This window comes from Panthera pardus, unplaced genomic scaffold (genome assembly GCF_024362965.1).
Source record: "Panthera pardus isolate Hobbes unplaced genomic scaffold, ASM2436296v1 HiC_scaffold_7, whole genome shotgun sequence".
Lineage (NCBI taxonomy): Eukaryota > Metazoa > Chordata > Mammalia > Carnivora > Felidae > Panthera > Panthera pardus.
In genome coordinates this window covers 16,750,006-16,766,488 of record NW_026527002.1, presented here as the reverse complement: position 1 = coordinate 16,766,488, position 16,483 = coordinate 16,750,006, and positions in this window count along the sequence as shown.

Below are 16,483 nucleotides of genomic sequence, written 5' to 3'. Positions count from 1 at the left end.
TGGGGCATTTACTCATCAGTTAGTTGTCAGTATAACAATTGTTTCAAAATTGCACCCAGCCACAGAGGATGGCACTGGGAAGCCATGTTTATTCTATCAGAATTTGTCCCCTTGACCACATTTGATTGGACCAGGTAGACACCTAACCCAGACTGCTACTTCCTGGAAACAGAAATTGGATCTTAACCTGGGGCTAGAAGGAAGGTATAAACTATCAATATCTAGGTGGTTCTCAGGGTCAATGGGGATGACATTGAGGGGAAGCCAGTGGAAATAAATGGAGCCCATGGTCTGGAAGGGGCCTGAGGCCTCAATGCAAATCCAGGGTAAAGAGTTTTACCTGGGGGAAGGAAGCAAGTACTTTCACCTTGACCTACACTTGGTGGGTCTGTTGTTACCTGCACAGGTGGGTGAGAGCCAGTGGGAGAGATGGGGGGTTGAGGGTAAGGAAAGCATTGAGAGAGTAAGGGGTGGGTATGGGAGATTGAGAAAGAGCATGAAGAGACAGAGATCAGGGAGGGAGAGTAAAATGCTCCAATTTGATAACTTTCCATTTCTTGCCTTGTCTCTCTCTCTCTCTCTCTCTCTCTCTGGCCTAGTGTCATTCCTACTTTGGGGTCAATGAAATACCTAGGTCTCTACCTGATAAAGGTCCTTTTTGTTTAAGTAGGTTTTGGTCACTTTAAGCTAAAAATAGTACTGTCTAAAAGACATGTCTATAAATTTTATAATCTCCACATTGATTAAATTTTTGAATAATAGAATATTTAGAGGAATATATAATGCAATTGAAAGCAAGGTCCAAAATTATGTTAACAGACTGAAATTATGTTAACAGACTGTAGGTAATAAAACATACACGGAATTTAATAAAACTAAATGTAAACATTTACCTTTATATTAAAAAATTATACAGAATTGGGGTGACCTGGTTTAGCACTATTTTATTAAAAAGAAATTTGGAGTTTTGGTTAACCACATGCTTATTAAGAGGTAATAGTAAAGGGCAGGGGCTAAAAGACACAAATGTAGTTTCAAAGACCTGATACTAAATTAAAATTAAGAACCCTCTAGGGTACCCAGAAGCCAATCAGGGTCACCTGGATTTAATCTCAAGGAATCCAGGCTGGATTATTTTTTTTCTAAAAAAGCCCAAATTTAGTCAATTAGAGTATGTTGTATTAAGTCTAATGAATAAGCCTGAAACACAGAACTAAATGAGCTAATGTAAGGAAACACACCTAGAGAAAAACAATTCTGAAGAAATCATTTTTACCTGTTGCAAATGTTTTTTAAACAATAAAAATAATACATGCTTTTTATAACACATTCAAAAAATATAGACATGTATACAGAAAAAGTGAAATCTACTTCCCCTATTCTAGCCTCACTTCCTAAAAGCAATCATTGTTTACAGATTGGTGGTGCATTTCCAGATTTGTTGTACTACACATACACATGCATGCATGCATCTGTTCATGTGTGAACATTTATAGTTCCCTTGTTTTTTTAATTTATTTTTATTTTTTATTTTTTACATTTATTTGTTTGTGAGAGACAGAGACAGCACAAGTGGGGGAGGGGCAGAGAGAGAACACAGAATCTGAAGCAGGCTCCAGGCTTTGAGATGTCAGCACAGGGCCTGACACAGGGCTTGAACCCACGAGCCACAAGATCATGACCTGAGCTGAAGTCGACGCTTAACCAGCTGAGCCACCCAGGTGCCCCTATAGTTCCCTTGTTTTAAATTTTTTTAAATGCTTATTTATTTTTGAGAGAGAGAGACAGAACATGAACAAGGGAGGGGCAGAGAGAGAGAGAGAGAGAGAGAGAGAGAGAGAATCCAAAGCAGGCTCCAGCTCTGAGTTGTCAGCACGGAGCCCAACATGGGGCTCAAACTCATGAACTGTGAGATCATGACGTTAGCTGAAGTTGGACGCTTAACCGACTGAACCACCCAGGCGCCCCTATAGTTTCCATTTTTAAAATAAATGTGCAGAAGACTACTGCTCTATAAGAATTTATCCATTCCTTTCTTGATAGATGTTATAGCTTATTTAAAAAAATTAGAAACAATGCTGCAAAGAACATTCTTATGTATATATCTTTATACATATCTTCTAATTTTTTTTTTTTTTTTGGTAGGATACATATCTAGTTGTGGGAGTGTGGGTCATAGCATATGGGCATTTGAAGTTTTGAGGGATTTTTCCACATTGCTTTCCAATAATTCTGTATGAGTTGACACTTTCACCAATTGGATATGAGGGGCTTATTCCCCACACCCTAGGCAATACTTATTAAATTTTTGCTAATGATACTGTTTGGCTTTTGGGCTCTGAGCTAAGAATCTTGATCATACTAGACAGTTATGGGGCTCCTAGCCCAGGTACTTTCCAATCCATGAAGGGGTGCATGGCTGAGACCTCGTTTTGGGACATAAACTCCATAATCTGTACGCAACGCGAGTGCACACTGCACTTATAATACTGGTAGCATTCTCTGCCCCTAAGCCTAAGTAAGGCAGTCTGTCCTGGTCTGGGATCCGCTTCTCTCAGATTCTGGGAAGTCACCGATGAGGAGTCTACACCCCTGGGACTTGGACGCCTACTTACTTTCATTTAAAAATTTTGCCTCAACACTTACTCCAAGGGCAGGCAATGAATGTACTGGAAGACTTTATTTATTGCATGCTTGACTACCTATCTGGCTGATGGGAAGGGCTGAGTGGTGCTAGCTCTGTGTTTTTCCAACCTCAGAGTTCTGGAGATCTACCTTCACAAAGGTACTAGGTGTCCTGTTAGAAGAAGTTTCATTTAGGTTGAATCCTAAGCAATGCTTCTCAGACTTCAATGTGATAGGAATTAATGGCTTGTTAAAATGCAGATTCTGATTCCACAGGTCTAAGGTGGGGTGGGGCCTGAGAGACTGAGTTTCTAAGGGGCCCTGTGAAGCCCTTGTTGTTGGTGCTAGGGCACGCTTTTGAGTTAGAGCAAAAGCTCACTTTAGGAGAGCGGATATTCCCTGGCCCAGAGGCACTAGAATTATGAGGGGCTCAGGTCCCTCACCAGACCATTTAAATATGATTCTCCAGGGCCAAGGCCTAGGTATTTAAAAACACCCCTGATGATTATAATGTGCAGCTGGGGCTTGGATGGAGTGAGGTTGTTCTCAAATTGTCTTCAGACAGCAGCAGCAGCATCACCTGGGGGCATGCAAATTCTCAGGCCCACCCTGCCTGCTAAAGCAGAAACTCTCAGAATGCAGCAATCTGTGTTTTAAAAAGCTCTCCAGGGCCTCTGATCTTCTCTCCAGTTTGAGAACCACTCTTTAAAAATTTTTTTTTTTTGGGGCGCCTGGGTGGCGCAGTCGGTTAAGCGTCCGACTTCAGCCAGGTCACGATCTCGCGGTCCGTGAGTTCGAGCCCCGCGTCAGGCTCTGGGCTGATGGCTTGGAGCCTGGAGCCTGTTTCCGATTCTGTGTCTCCCTCTCTCTCTGCCCCTCCCCCGTTCATGCTCTGTCTCTCTCTGTCCCAAAAATAAAATTAAAAAAAAAAAAAAAAAAAAAAAAAAAAATTTTTTTTTTTAACGTTTATTTATTTTTGAGACAGAGAGAGACAGAGCATGAATGGGGGAGGGTCAGAGAGAGAGGGAGACACAGAATCTGAAACAGGCTCCAGGCTCTGAGCAGTCAGCACAGTGCCCGACGCCGGGCTCGAACTCACATACCGCGAGATCGTGACCTGAGCCGAAGTCGGAGGCTTAACCGACTGAGCCACCCAGGCGCCCCTGAGAACCACTCTTGACAGAGCCATCCTCCAATTTTGGACTCGTGGTTCTTAGCCCTGATTGCCTATCAGACCTGCTAAGCCACTTGATATAGCCTGGGCTGCACTCCCATTTTTTTTTTTGATTCCAAAGATCTGGAGTGGTTCTTAGGAGTATGTGGCGTTAAAGGCACCCAGGGGATGTGGATTTAGTGGCTGGCAGAGGGGTGGTAGCCCCTCAACATGAATGGTGGCCTATGGTCCCTGGCTCATGCTGTACAGCATTCATCCATTCACTCCACATTTAAGAACCCCATTGTGTGTTGACACCATGTTGAAGATATCACTGTCGAACACCTGTTATGTACCAGGCGCTTTATACGTTAGTCCTACCACAATCTGGCAAGGCGGACCTACTACCACTTTTCAGTAGAGTGTCCCTAATCCAGGTCAGTCATGACTCCTTAGAACCCCACAGTGCTATTCTGTGCAGACTTGAGGGGCCTCTGTGTTCAATCTTCAGTGGCTCATTTTGTAAAATTGGAGGTACATTTGTAATTTTAGCGGGTGTAACATTCACCTTTCAGTTCCTCTGAGGGAAAGAGATGGTTTCAATCTTTAACTTATGCAAATGGACGTTCTTTGTGTGTGTAAAAGACTCTCTTTGTCAGAGGGCAGGTGCTTGGAGGGTAGGGTGATCAGATAAAATACGGGTTACCCAGTTCCATTTTAATTTAAGATAAATAACAAAAAGTTTTTCTAGTATAGTATAAGTATATGGTTTTCTAGCATAAGACATATGCCCCATATATCGCATGGGGCATAGTTACATAAAAAATTATTTGTTTTTTACTAAAATTCAAATGCAACTGGGCATCCTATAGTTTTATTTGCTAAATCAGGCACAACTATCGCAGTGGGTTTTCTGGCCTGGTGATGAACGTACTCCATCTCCTAGTGATCAGTGATGCTCCTGTGTTAGAAGCTTGCAGCTAAGGCTGGAGGAGGGGCAGAAGACAAATTCACCCAGTCTTATTAGGTTCTGTAGTAATCAAGATAATCAGACATAGGCTTAGCCTAATAATACTTTAAAAAAAAATAGCACTTATTATGTGCCAAGCACTATGCTTGAGCCTTTTGCTCACTTTTTACTTATTACCACAAACCTGTAAGTAGGCCCAGTGCTGGTATCACCATTTAGCAGATGAGAAAACCGATGTCCCAAATAGCTTACTGATTGCTCTAAGACAGGGTTTCTCAACAGTGGCATTATCAAAATCTGGAGCCAGGTAATTATTGTGGGGACTGTCTGTCCTGTGCATTGCAGGATTTTTAGCAGCATCCCTGGCCTTTACCCATTAGCTGCCAATAGAGCATTCCTTCAGTTTAATAATTAAACTTGTCTCCAGACACTATACCAAATGTCCCCTGGTGGGGGGAGGGCAGCTGGCAAATTCACCCCTGGTTGAGCACCACTGATCTAAGGTTTGTTAGCTGTTCAGATGTTGAGCCAGGATCGAAACCCAGGCAGCCTGCCCCAAAGCTTGTGCTCTGAGACACTGCAACAATTTCATCCAGAAAAAAAGTTCAGGAATCATGAGAAATCTATCATATCACATTTATTTGGAAGAAAATCATTTGAAAATGATATGCAGAGATTTTGCATGACCTGTTATTGCAGCTTGATTTCTTCTTTGGGGTGCTGTCACAGGGCTCTGTATGGTTCAGAGTGGATCATGGTTCGACTTGGTAGGCATTTAATATGGTTGTTGAAACATGGCATGAATGAGAAGGTCCCACACTTGCTGTAGGGCGCGTTCTCCCTGCCCTGAAAAGAAAATGAGCTTTACCATAGTTCTTAGGCTGTCCTCCTGTGGCCTGAGGAAGGTACAACACCTCTCACCACTCCCCATTCAGTACTGAAGACAGCAAAATCCTGAGATGTCCAGACCTCCCTCACCATTCCACAACTGTTCATTCATATTTGAGTTTTTGCTCTTTTTTTTTTTATTGAGGTCAAATTCACATAACATGAAATTCACTTTTTAAAAAAGTTTTTTTTTTTAATGTTTATTTTTTGAGAGAGAGAGAGAGAGAGAGAGAGAGAGAGAGAGAGAGAGAGAGTGTGAGTAAGCAGGGGAGGGGCAGAAAGAGAGGGAGACACAGAATCTGAAGCAGGCTCCAGGCTCTGAGCTGTCAGCATGAGCCCGATGTGGGGTTTGAACTCATGAACCACAAGATCAAGACCTGAGCTGAAGTCGGATGCTTAACCAACTGAGCCACCCAGGCACCCCTGGGATTCACTATTTTAAAGCATACATTTAAAGCATACGTACATTGGTACATTCACAATGTTGTGCTATCATCCGTACTGTCACCACGACCTAGTTGCAAAACATTTCATCACCCCAAAAGGAAACTCTGCACCCATTAAACAGTCATTCCCCAGGCCCCCTTCCTCCAGCTTCTAGCAACGACTAATCTATATTTTGTGTCTGCAAATTTATATATTCTGATATTTCATATAACTGAAGTCATACAATTTGTGAGCTTTGGGTCGGGCTTCTTTCATTTAGCATAAACTTTTTGAAGTTCATCCATATTTCATTCATTCATTCTTCCAAACTGCTATTTATTGAACACCTACAATGCATCAAGCCCTGAGGATGATGAAGTGTAAACTCATGGAGCTTACATCCTATTGAAAGAGACAGATGATAACCAGCTGCTATGGTCTGAATGTTTATGCCGCCAAAATTCATGTTAAAATCCTAATGCCCAATGTGATGGTATAAGGAGGTGGGACCTTTGGGAGGTGCTTAGGTCATGAGGGTGGAGCTCTCATGTGTGGGATTAGTGTTATAAAAGAAACCCCACAGAGCTCCTTAGCCCCTTCCAGCATATAAGGACAGTGAGAAAGCATCAGCTATGGACCAGGAATAGTGTTCATCAGAACACAACCAGCTGGTGCATTGATCTTGGCCTTTCCAGACTCCAGAACTGTGAGAAATAAATTTCTACTGTTTATAAGCCACCCATTTGTAGTATTTTATTACAGCAGCCTGAATGGACTGAGACACCAGAATAAATGAGTAAAATGTAAATGTATAAATTATAAAAAGGTAAAAGAGGAGAAAAAATACAGTAAGGAAGAAGGAAATAAAGGGTTGATTTGAAAATTTAAAAGGGGTGGCCAAGGAAGATCTCATCCCCAAAAATGGTTTTGAATAGCCTGAGAGGCACGAGGAAGTTAGCCTGCAAATAACTGAGGGAAGAACACTTAGGCAAGGCAACAGCAAGTGCAAATATCCTGAGGCAGAAGTTTGTCTACCTGTTTGCAGAATGTTCTGGACTTACTGGAGTAGAGTGGACAAGGAGACAGGAGATGAGGCCCAAGAGGCCACCAGGCAGCTAGCTACATAAAAGGCCTTATAGGTAGGCTAACTCTGTAGTTTATAATCCAAACTAGGCTACTTTTGATGGAGAAAGCAATTGCTATTAAAATTACTCTGGGCAATCAGGTATAAACTGGGACTGTCCTAGTCATGCCAGACCATAACAAGGATTTAGCTTTTACTGAGTGGAACGAGAGGTCACAGGTGGGCTTTGAGCCGAGCTGAGCCATGGTCTGGCTTGAGACCTTCACTCTGGTTACTCTGTTGAGAGAGACTGAAGGGCAACAAGGGCAGAAGCAGGGAGAGGCATTGGGAGGCCATTGCAATACTATAGGGGCTTGGATCAGGGCAGTGGTGGGAGATGAGGTGAGAACTAGTCACATTCTGGACATAGTTTAAGGTAAAGCCAATAGGATTTCTGACCAATAGGCTGTGGGTATGAGAGAAAGAGAGGAGTTAAAGATGGAACCAAGAGAAGAAAGAGATTTGGAGGGCAGATCATGTTGTAGATACAGTTCCCAGGAAGCTGACTCTGAGATGAAATTTGCAGGTAGCAAGTTTGCTGACGAGGACCTGCAGGATCAACACTTGGGGGCGAAGTGAAGGAAGTGGGGTCAGCCAGAGGTAGCTGCTGGGATGCCATGTGGTCCCAACAAGGAATTTGGCCAACCCCACAAAGGAACTTTGAACCTGGGCAGCCTTCAGAGTTACCCAAACTGGTTCAAGTTAGTTGGTCAGGCCTCCTAATTGACTACCTATTGACTGGCACTGGTTGGAGGCCACCTTGGGAAGGGCATGATCTTGGGCAATGTAGTTCTTCCCAGTGGAGGACAAGCTCTGGTGCGAAGTCAGCTGTGAGCTGTCAGCCACCAATACTAAGCAGCTGGGGGAAGAGTGTGTTGGTCCAGGAGAATCTGGGTGGCAACCACAGTATGCACTATGGATCAGGACCTAAGTTTTGAAACTGAAGTTTGATATTTAAGGGAAATGTTAAATGACTCTTGTCCCTTTTCTGATACCAGAGGACTGTACAGTCTCTCAGTTCCTTCAAGGTGGCTCTCAACCCATAATGTTCCCCCATTTTACACTGAGCCACTAGAACAGCACTGTCCCATAGAAATATAATTCTAGCCACATATGTAATTTAAAACATTAAAGTAGTCGCACTTAAACAGTTCAAAGATATAAGTGAAATTAACTTTAACAATATATGGGTTAAAAAAAATTATTTTAGGGAGAGAGTGCACAAGAAGGGCAGAGAGAGAGAGAGAGAGAGAGAGAGAGAGAGAGAGAGAGAGAGAGAGAGAGAATCTTAAGCAGATTCCACACTCAGCATAGAGCCCAATGCAGGGGCTCTATCCCATGACCCTGGGATCATGACCTGAGCTGAAATCAAGAGTTGGATGCTCAATTGAGCCACCCACGCACCCCAATAATATATGTTATTTAACCTCAAAGATCCAAGATATTATCTTTTTATTATATAATCAATATAATAATCCTAATGACATATATTATTTTTTTATGCTAAGTCTTCAAAATCTGGTACGTATTTTACACCTATATTACAGCACGTTTCAACTTGGACTGGTCACACTTCAAGAGCTCAATAGCCATGTGTGGCTAGTGGTCACCATATCAGACAACACAGGTTCTCGACCTGCCAAATCTCCCCTGGCTGTTGGGCTTTGCACTTGACATTCTCAGTTTCAGCATCACTTTTACTGGAAGATTCCTGAGGCAGGTCAGGGGTCTGGACTTCACTGTAGCACTACACTGAGTAGTGATGGATTGTTTCTTTGTCTGCCTGCCTCCAAAAAGCTGTGTGCCCTATTCATTGTGTTAACTCCAGTGCCCAATGCAGTGTTGGGCACAGAGTAAGTTCTCAGTATAGCCACACTCTATTTGTATATAATTTGGGAGTTGGGAGGCTAATAGGGGCCTGGATTTTTCTCTCTTTCTCCTCTTCAAGACTTCCAACAATATCAGGATTGATAGAGACATATCTAGAGCTTCCTCTGGGAATCCAGCTGAACTTGAGACAATGTACCCTGGGTGACATTAGGAGGCTTTACCTAACAGAAATGAACTGAACAGTCCTTTGCAGAGGGCAGTATCATTTTCCTTTTGTTGCTTTCCTTTCCATTTGTTCTTTCATTTTCCATTTCTTTACAAAAGCCCCCAAATTAAAGACTGAACATGCATGAAAAGCCACAAAATGCAGAAGTGATGGTGACAATAGGTAACTCACTGCAGTGGAAAATAAAAAGGGTGAGGGGTGGGAAGACTGTTGAGACTTCCCAAACATAGTAATCTCCTGGCAGTAGAGCTTGAACTTCAAGTGATGTGGATTCCTGAAAACTCATAGCGGGTGTTGCCTGATCTCCTCCCTCTGAAATGTGTTGCTTTCCTCTTTGGTGATGATGACTTACTTGCTATGTTAAATGCTTGAGCTGTTGTGTGAGTATAGCTTTTTTTTTTTTTTCTTCTTCTTTAAGAGAGAATTTGGCAAGGGGTGCCTGGGTGGCTCAGTGGGGTAAGTGTCTGACTCTTGGTTTCGTCTGACTCTTGTTTTAGGCTCAGGTCATGATCTCATGGTTCATGAGTTCGAGCCCGGAGTTGGGCTCTGTGCTGGAACCTGCTTGGGATTCTGTCTTCCTCTCTCTCTGCCCTCTCCCACTCACTGTCTTTCTCTCTCTCAAAAATAATTAAAGAAAAAGAATGTGGTAAAAATGTTTATGCTAAATAATGGAAACTCCCATATCCTCAATTATTTATTTATTTATTTATTTATTTATTTATTTATAAATTTTATTTATTTATTTATTTTGAAAGAGAGAAAATGAGAGTGGGAGAAAGGCAGAGAGAGGGAAAATCCCAAGCAGGCTCTGCAGTGTCAGTGCAGAGCGTGATGCGGGCTAGAACTCCAGAACCGCAAGATCATGACCTGAGCTCAAGTTGGATGCTGAACTGACAGAGCCACCCAGGCATCCCCCCTCCATATCTTAAATTAAAAACAAAACAAAACAAAACAAAACTTTTCATTGTGAATAATTTTAAGCATATGAAAAAGTGAAGAATGTATTATAAGGAACTCCCAGATTCCCATCACCAAGCTTTTACAATGATCAACTCATGGCCCATCTTTTTTTTCATCTGTATCTCTGTCCACTCCCCCCATTTATTGTATTTGGAAACCAATTCCAGATATCAATATATCTGAGGTATCATATATCTCATCTGCAAATATTTAAGCATGCTGCATCTGAAAGAGTTTTCTTTCTTTCTTTCTTTTTTTGTTTTTACTTAGAAAAACGACTTTGCCTTCCCTTGCTACCTCTGGTTTTTTGGTGAGATCAGAATTGCAAATCAAGTCTCTATGCTCAACTTTATGGTACATTCTTAGGTATTTAAGTGGCTGGCGAGTTAATGACATGAGCAACCAGAGTTGCTATTAGCTCTTGATTTATGAAGCCACATGTTCAGCTTGTATGACGGATGTCATTAACATCGGGCGTGGCGGGCTCATTCATCTGTCTCTGCCCAGCGCTCTTCAGTCATGAACCACTCAACAGATGGGGGATTTCATGGCCACAAATGGAATTGTTTATCCTCTCATTGTTCCCGTGTCAGCACTCAAACTAAATCCATTACCCACCAATAAAAAGATCAGCCTGCTGCCAATTCAGCCATGGAAGGAACCAAGCTATGTTGAAGGGATTTAGAGTTTTAGAGGGGATAAAAAAGTAATAAGCCCCATAAAAGTTAAGACCCTAGAGAAGAGTTTGAGTCTCTCATTCTAAAGCTGAAGGTTTTAAGAGATTTAAAAGGGAAGGCCTAGAAATTCAATCTTTTCTGTAACATAAAACATACTCTAGAGACCTCTAATTATAAATAGTGCATAGCTTTTATTGTGTGTTGATGGCTTTATTTCATTAAAAAAATCAAAAGCACTCAAATTGGGCTTTGAAGAAAAAGGAAATGTCAGATTCATAATGGAAAAGCTGCTAAGATGTTAATGGTGTTACTAATGGTAGGAAGATTTTCTTTTGTGTGGGTAAATAGTTGTCTGTTCTTTACAAAGTTGTCCCTCATTGGCCTAGCTAGGGGGTTCTCTGTGCATTGCTCTGTAAGAGGGGGGCTCCTAAATTCTGTGGACCCCCCCCCCCCCAGGCTACCCTCCCAGTATTCTCAATGGACCAGGACTTTAAAAGACATCCTAGAATACTTTTTGCTTCTTGCCAGGTTGTTTTTATATCAGGATATAAATGGGCAAGAGATATCAGTTCTACTGCTTGTTCATTGTAGCTGAGGGTCTGGGACATGCAGTCTTTGCATTTATTTACTTGAAAAGTTCAAGACTTTGGCCAATGAAAAGTCAGATTGTCTGAGTAGGAAAAAAATCAGGCTAATTGTTTCATGTTCTCCTTTCCATTCTTTTCTGCCAAGTTATCCATGACTTACTGCTGTCATGCTAAGTGATAAGGATCTAGAGATGATTAGGACAAAGTCTTTTACCCTCTGTTAACAGATTAAAGGGGGAGATAGACAAGGAAATACATGATTGCACAAAGAATAAGATGTATTTAAGAACAACAAGAAACAGTGATAAGTAGAGGCACACAGAGAATATCATGGGAATTTGGAGGAGACCCCTAGGGAGGAGGGTGATGCGGCAGTGAAGTGTCCATGTGGAGACAGGAGTCTGGGCAGGGAGGCAGGGGCAGCCTTGCCTGCTTGATATGGAGTGTGTGCCCTCTCTTGAAGGACATGAGAAGCCACTGAAGGATTTTAATTAAAGGAAAGACATGGTCAGACAATTTGTGTTTTATAAAAACTACCCTGGGGGTAGTGTGGGAAATGGATTGCAGGGGGTTAAGAAATGGAGGCAGGGAAACCATTAAGAAGGTGATTGCTGTAATCCAAGTGAAAGGTGGTAGGCCTGAGCCAAGGGGGTTGTGTATGTGTTTGGGGTGAAGAGGAAGGTATAATAAGTTGGTTGTAATAGGAAAGTTGTTGAAATGACAACACTGAAAAATATGTAAAGTGCTTAGAGTAGAACTTGTACAACCTACACTCAGTTAATGTTAACTCCTATTTCTTTTTCCTCTTTGGGAATGAGTATTTCCTAGTGGTCATAGCATAGCCCAGAGTAAGAACAGGGAGAGGGGTAGGAGGAGAGGGAAAATTAGGGAATGGGAAGGAAGAAAGGACACTGTAGTGAGAATACAGTTCTCCGCAGTGTCTCCTAGAGTCTCTGCCCTGCAGGAAACCTTACCTGTGGATGAGTCTCTATGAAGAAGGAGAGGTGAACTTGGTGTTGGAGATCTTGTGAGATGGTGGGAGTTTTGGAAACACTGTGGTCAAAGTTACTTGGAAAGGAAAGCCTACCATGGGCTCAGCCGTTCCTTAGCCGTTGTGGCTGAGCCCTTCTATTCCATGAAGCTGTGTGCGAAGGATTTACTTTTCTTTCTGGATGACCAGCTCCTGCCATCTTTTTTTTTTTGTTGTTGTTGTTCTGATATTCCATAATATTGCTGTCCCTTTCTTTATATTTGATAGTTTTTAGTCACTGTTACCCAGCACAATTGTGCAAACTGACCAGGCTGGCTGAGGTAGGTATATGATTGGGCTTAAGGAACTCTTTCTACTTCTGGAAAGTAGAAAGTACTTTCTACTAGAAACTTCTATATAAGATATGTCAAACAGTGTTAGATTTGTCCAAGAAACCAGGAATATGGCTTCCTTCCTCCTTCCCTCACTCCTATCTACTTCCTTCTTTCTTTCCTTCCTTTCTTTCATTTAGCCATCCAATCAATAAATATTATTGAGCTGCTCTAACACTTGTGAGATATTTTACTAACTGGGGCTGTGGCTTGCTTCTTCAGGAACCAAGCTACAAATATGCTGATCTGTTTCTCCTGCTGGATTATTAGCTCCTTCAGGGGCAGGGGACTCTCTCCTATCCATCTTTGTATCCCCAGAACCTGGCACAGGATTTGGCACTGAGTGGTTGTTAAGAACAAGATCTGTGTTGGGGCACCTGGGTGGCTTAGTCGGTTGAGTGTCCGACTTCAACTCAGGTCATGGTCTTGTGGTCCATGAGTTTGAGCCCTGTGTCAGGCTCTGTGCTGACTGCTCAGAGCCTGGAGCCTGCTTTGGATTCTGTGTCTTCTTCTCTCTCTGCCCCTTTCCCGTTTATGCTCTGTCTCTCTCTCTTTTTTCAAAAATAAAGAAACATTAAAAAATTTTTTTTAAGAACAAGATCTGTGTCTATGTTCAAATTACTTGCTACCATTTGCTAGCGGTATGTCCTTGGTCAATTATACAGCTCTCTGAGGCTTGATATTATCATCTGTAAAATGGGGATAATAGTAATATCTACCTCATCAGGCTGTTTTGAGCAATTAAATGACATAACACACCTAAAGCACTTACAGTGCCTGGCACATAAGGGTTCAACCATGTTGTCAATATTAGGTTTCTAGTCAATATTATTGAACTAGTTCCCTAGCACTTAGTGTAAATCTGCTAATTTGCATGTAAGTTGGGGCAAGACAATTTACCCCTTGGAGTCCCTATTTTTTTTTTAAGTTTATTCATTTATTTGGTGGGTGTGGGAGGGAGAGAAAGAGAGGAAGAGAGAGAATCCCAAGCAGACTCTACACTGCCAGTGTGGAGCCCAACGAGAGAAGGGACTCCAACTCACAAACCGTGAGATCATGACCAGAGCCGAAATCAAGAGTTGGTTGCCTAACCAACCAAACCACCCAGGTGCCCCTGCAGTCTCTTTATTTTTTATTTTTTTAATTTCATTTTTTTATTTTTTAAAATTTACATCCAAATTAGTTAGCATATAGTGCAACAATGACTTCAGGAGTAGATTCCTTAGTGCCCCTTACCCATTTAGCCCATCCCCCCTCCCACAACCCCTCCTGTAACCCTCAGTTTGTTCTCCATATTTATGAGTGGCTTCTGTTTTGTCCCCCCTCCCTGTTTTTATATTATTTTTGTTTCCCTTCCCTTACGTTCATCTGTTTTGTCTCTTAAAGTCCTCATATGAGTGAAGTCATGTGATTTTTGTCTTTCTCTGACTGGCTAATTTCACTTAGCATAATACCCTCCAGTTCCATCCACGTAGTTGCAAATGGCAAGATTTCCTTCTTTTTGATTGCCGAGTAATACACCATATCTTCTTTATCCATTCATCCATCAATGGACATCTGAACTCTTTCCATACTTTGGCTATTGTTTATAGTGCTGCTATAATCATGGGGGTGCATGTGTCCCTTTGAAACAACACACCTGTATCCCGTGGATAAATGTTTAGTAGTGCAATTGCTGGGTCATAGGGTAGTTCTATTTTTAGTTTTTTGAGGAACCTCCATACTGTTTTCCAGAGTGGCTGTACCAGCTTGCATTCCCACCAACAATGCAAAAGAGATCCTCTTTCTCCACATCCTCGTCAACATCTGTTGTTGCCTGAGTTGTTAATGTTAGCCATTCTGACAGGTGTAAGGTGGTATCTCATTGTGGTTTTGATTTGTATTTCCCTGATGATGAGTGATGTTGAGCATTTTTTCATGTGTCAATTGGCCAACTGGATGTCGTCTTTGGAGAAGTGTCTATTCATGTCTTTTGCCCATCTCTTCACTGGATTATTTGTTTTTTGGGTGTTGAATTTGATAAGCTCTTTATAGATTTTGGATACTAACCCTTTATCTGATATGTCATTTGCAAATATCTTCTCCCATTTTGTCGGTTGCCTTTTAGTTTTGCTGATCCCTGGAGTCTCTTTAAAAGAAATCTTTAAAAGGTTTCTTTGAAAATGGAAATTATAATACCTGCATGGGTACCTTAACAGGATTATAATGAATAGAGAAGATTGCTTTTTCTATTAATTACAAAAATAACCAGCTCCAATAAATTATCTAAGCATAAACATCAGAGAATAATAAAAGCTACTATGTTATTATATTATTTTTAAAAGATGACGGATTCTTTCAGTTTGTAAAGAGCACCTACAAAACTCTACAGCTAACCTTACAGTAATGTGAAAGTCTGGATGCTTTTCCCCTGGGATCAGGAACAAGGCAAGGATATCTGCTGTCACTCCTCTCACTGCTCTCACTCTTACTCAACATAGAACTGGAAGTTCTAGCCAGTGCAATCAAGCAAGAAAAGCATAAAAAAGACATACTTATTAACAATGAAGAAATAAAACTGTCCCTATTTGCAGATGACATGATTGCCTATGTAGAAAATCTCAAGGAATCTACAAAAAAAAACAACAAATAAAACCCCCAAACTTCTAGAATTAATTAGTGAGTTCAGCAGTGTTGCAGAATATAATATAAATGTGCAAAAATCAATCACAGATATATATACCAATGATGAACATGTGGAAACAGAAATTTTAAAACACACCATTTATAATTGATGTAAAGGAAATGAAATACTTAGATATAAAAGTAACAAAACATGCCTAGGGACTATGTCTTAAAAATTACAAATGCTGATGAAATGAAATGCTGATCTAAATAAGTGGAGTAACACATTGTGTTTGTGGATTGAAAGAATATACTAAAGATGTCAGGTCTCCCTGAATTATCAATAGGTTTCACGCAATTCCTATTAAAGGCACAGTAGGATTTTTTGTTGGGATAGGCAAGCTTACTGTAAAATTTATATTGAAAGGTACATGACATACAATAGCTATAGCAATTCTGAGAAGGAAGGATAAAATAGGAATCATCTTAACCAATACTAAGGTCTATTCTATAGCTATAGTGATCAAAACTATGGCATTGGTGAAGAGATAGACATATAGAACAGGATAGAGAACACAGAAGTAGACCCATACACATATGCCCAATTGATTTTTGATAAAGGCGGAAAAAAAAAACCAAAACCAATGGAGGAAAGATCATCTTTTCAATATATGGTGCTGGAGCAAGTGAACATGTATAAGGAATGAAAAGCAAACCCTCGGGGCGCCTGGGTGGCTCAGTCAAAGCATCCGACTTCATCTCAGGTCATGACTCATGGTTTGGTGTGTGGGTTCGAGCCCCGCATTGGGCTCTATGCTGACAGCTCAGAGCCTGAAGCCTGCTTCAGATTCTGTGTCTCCCTCTCTCTCTGCACCTCCCCCACGCGTTCTCTCTCTCTCTCTCTCTCTCTCTCGCACTCTCAAAAATAAATAAACATTAAAAAAAAAAGGAAACCTCAACCTAAGTTTCATACCTTATACAAAAATTAACTCAAAATGGATCATGGACTTAAATATAAAACCACAACTTTTAGGAAAAACTTAGGCTAAAAT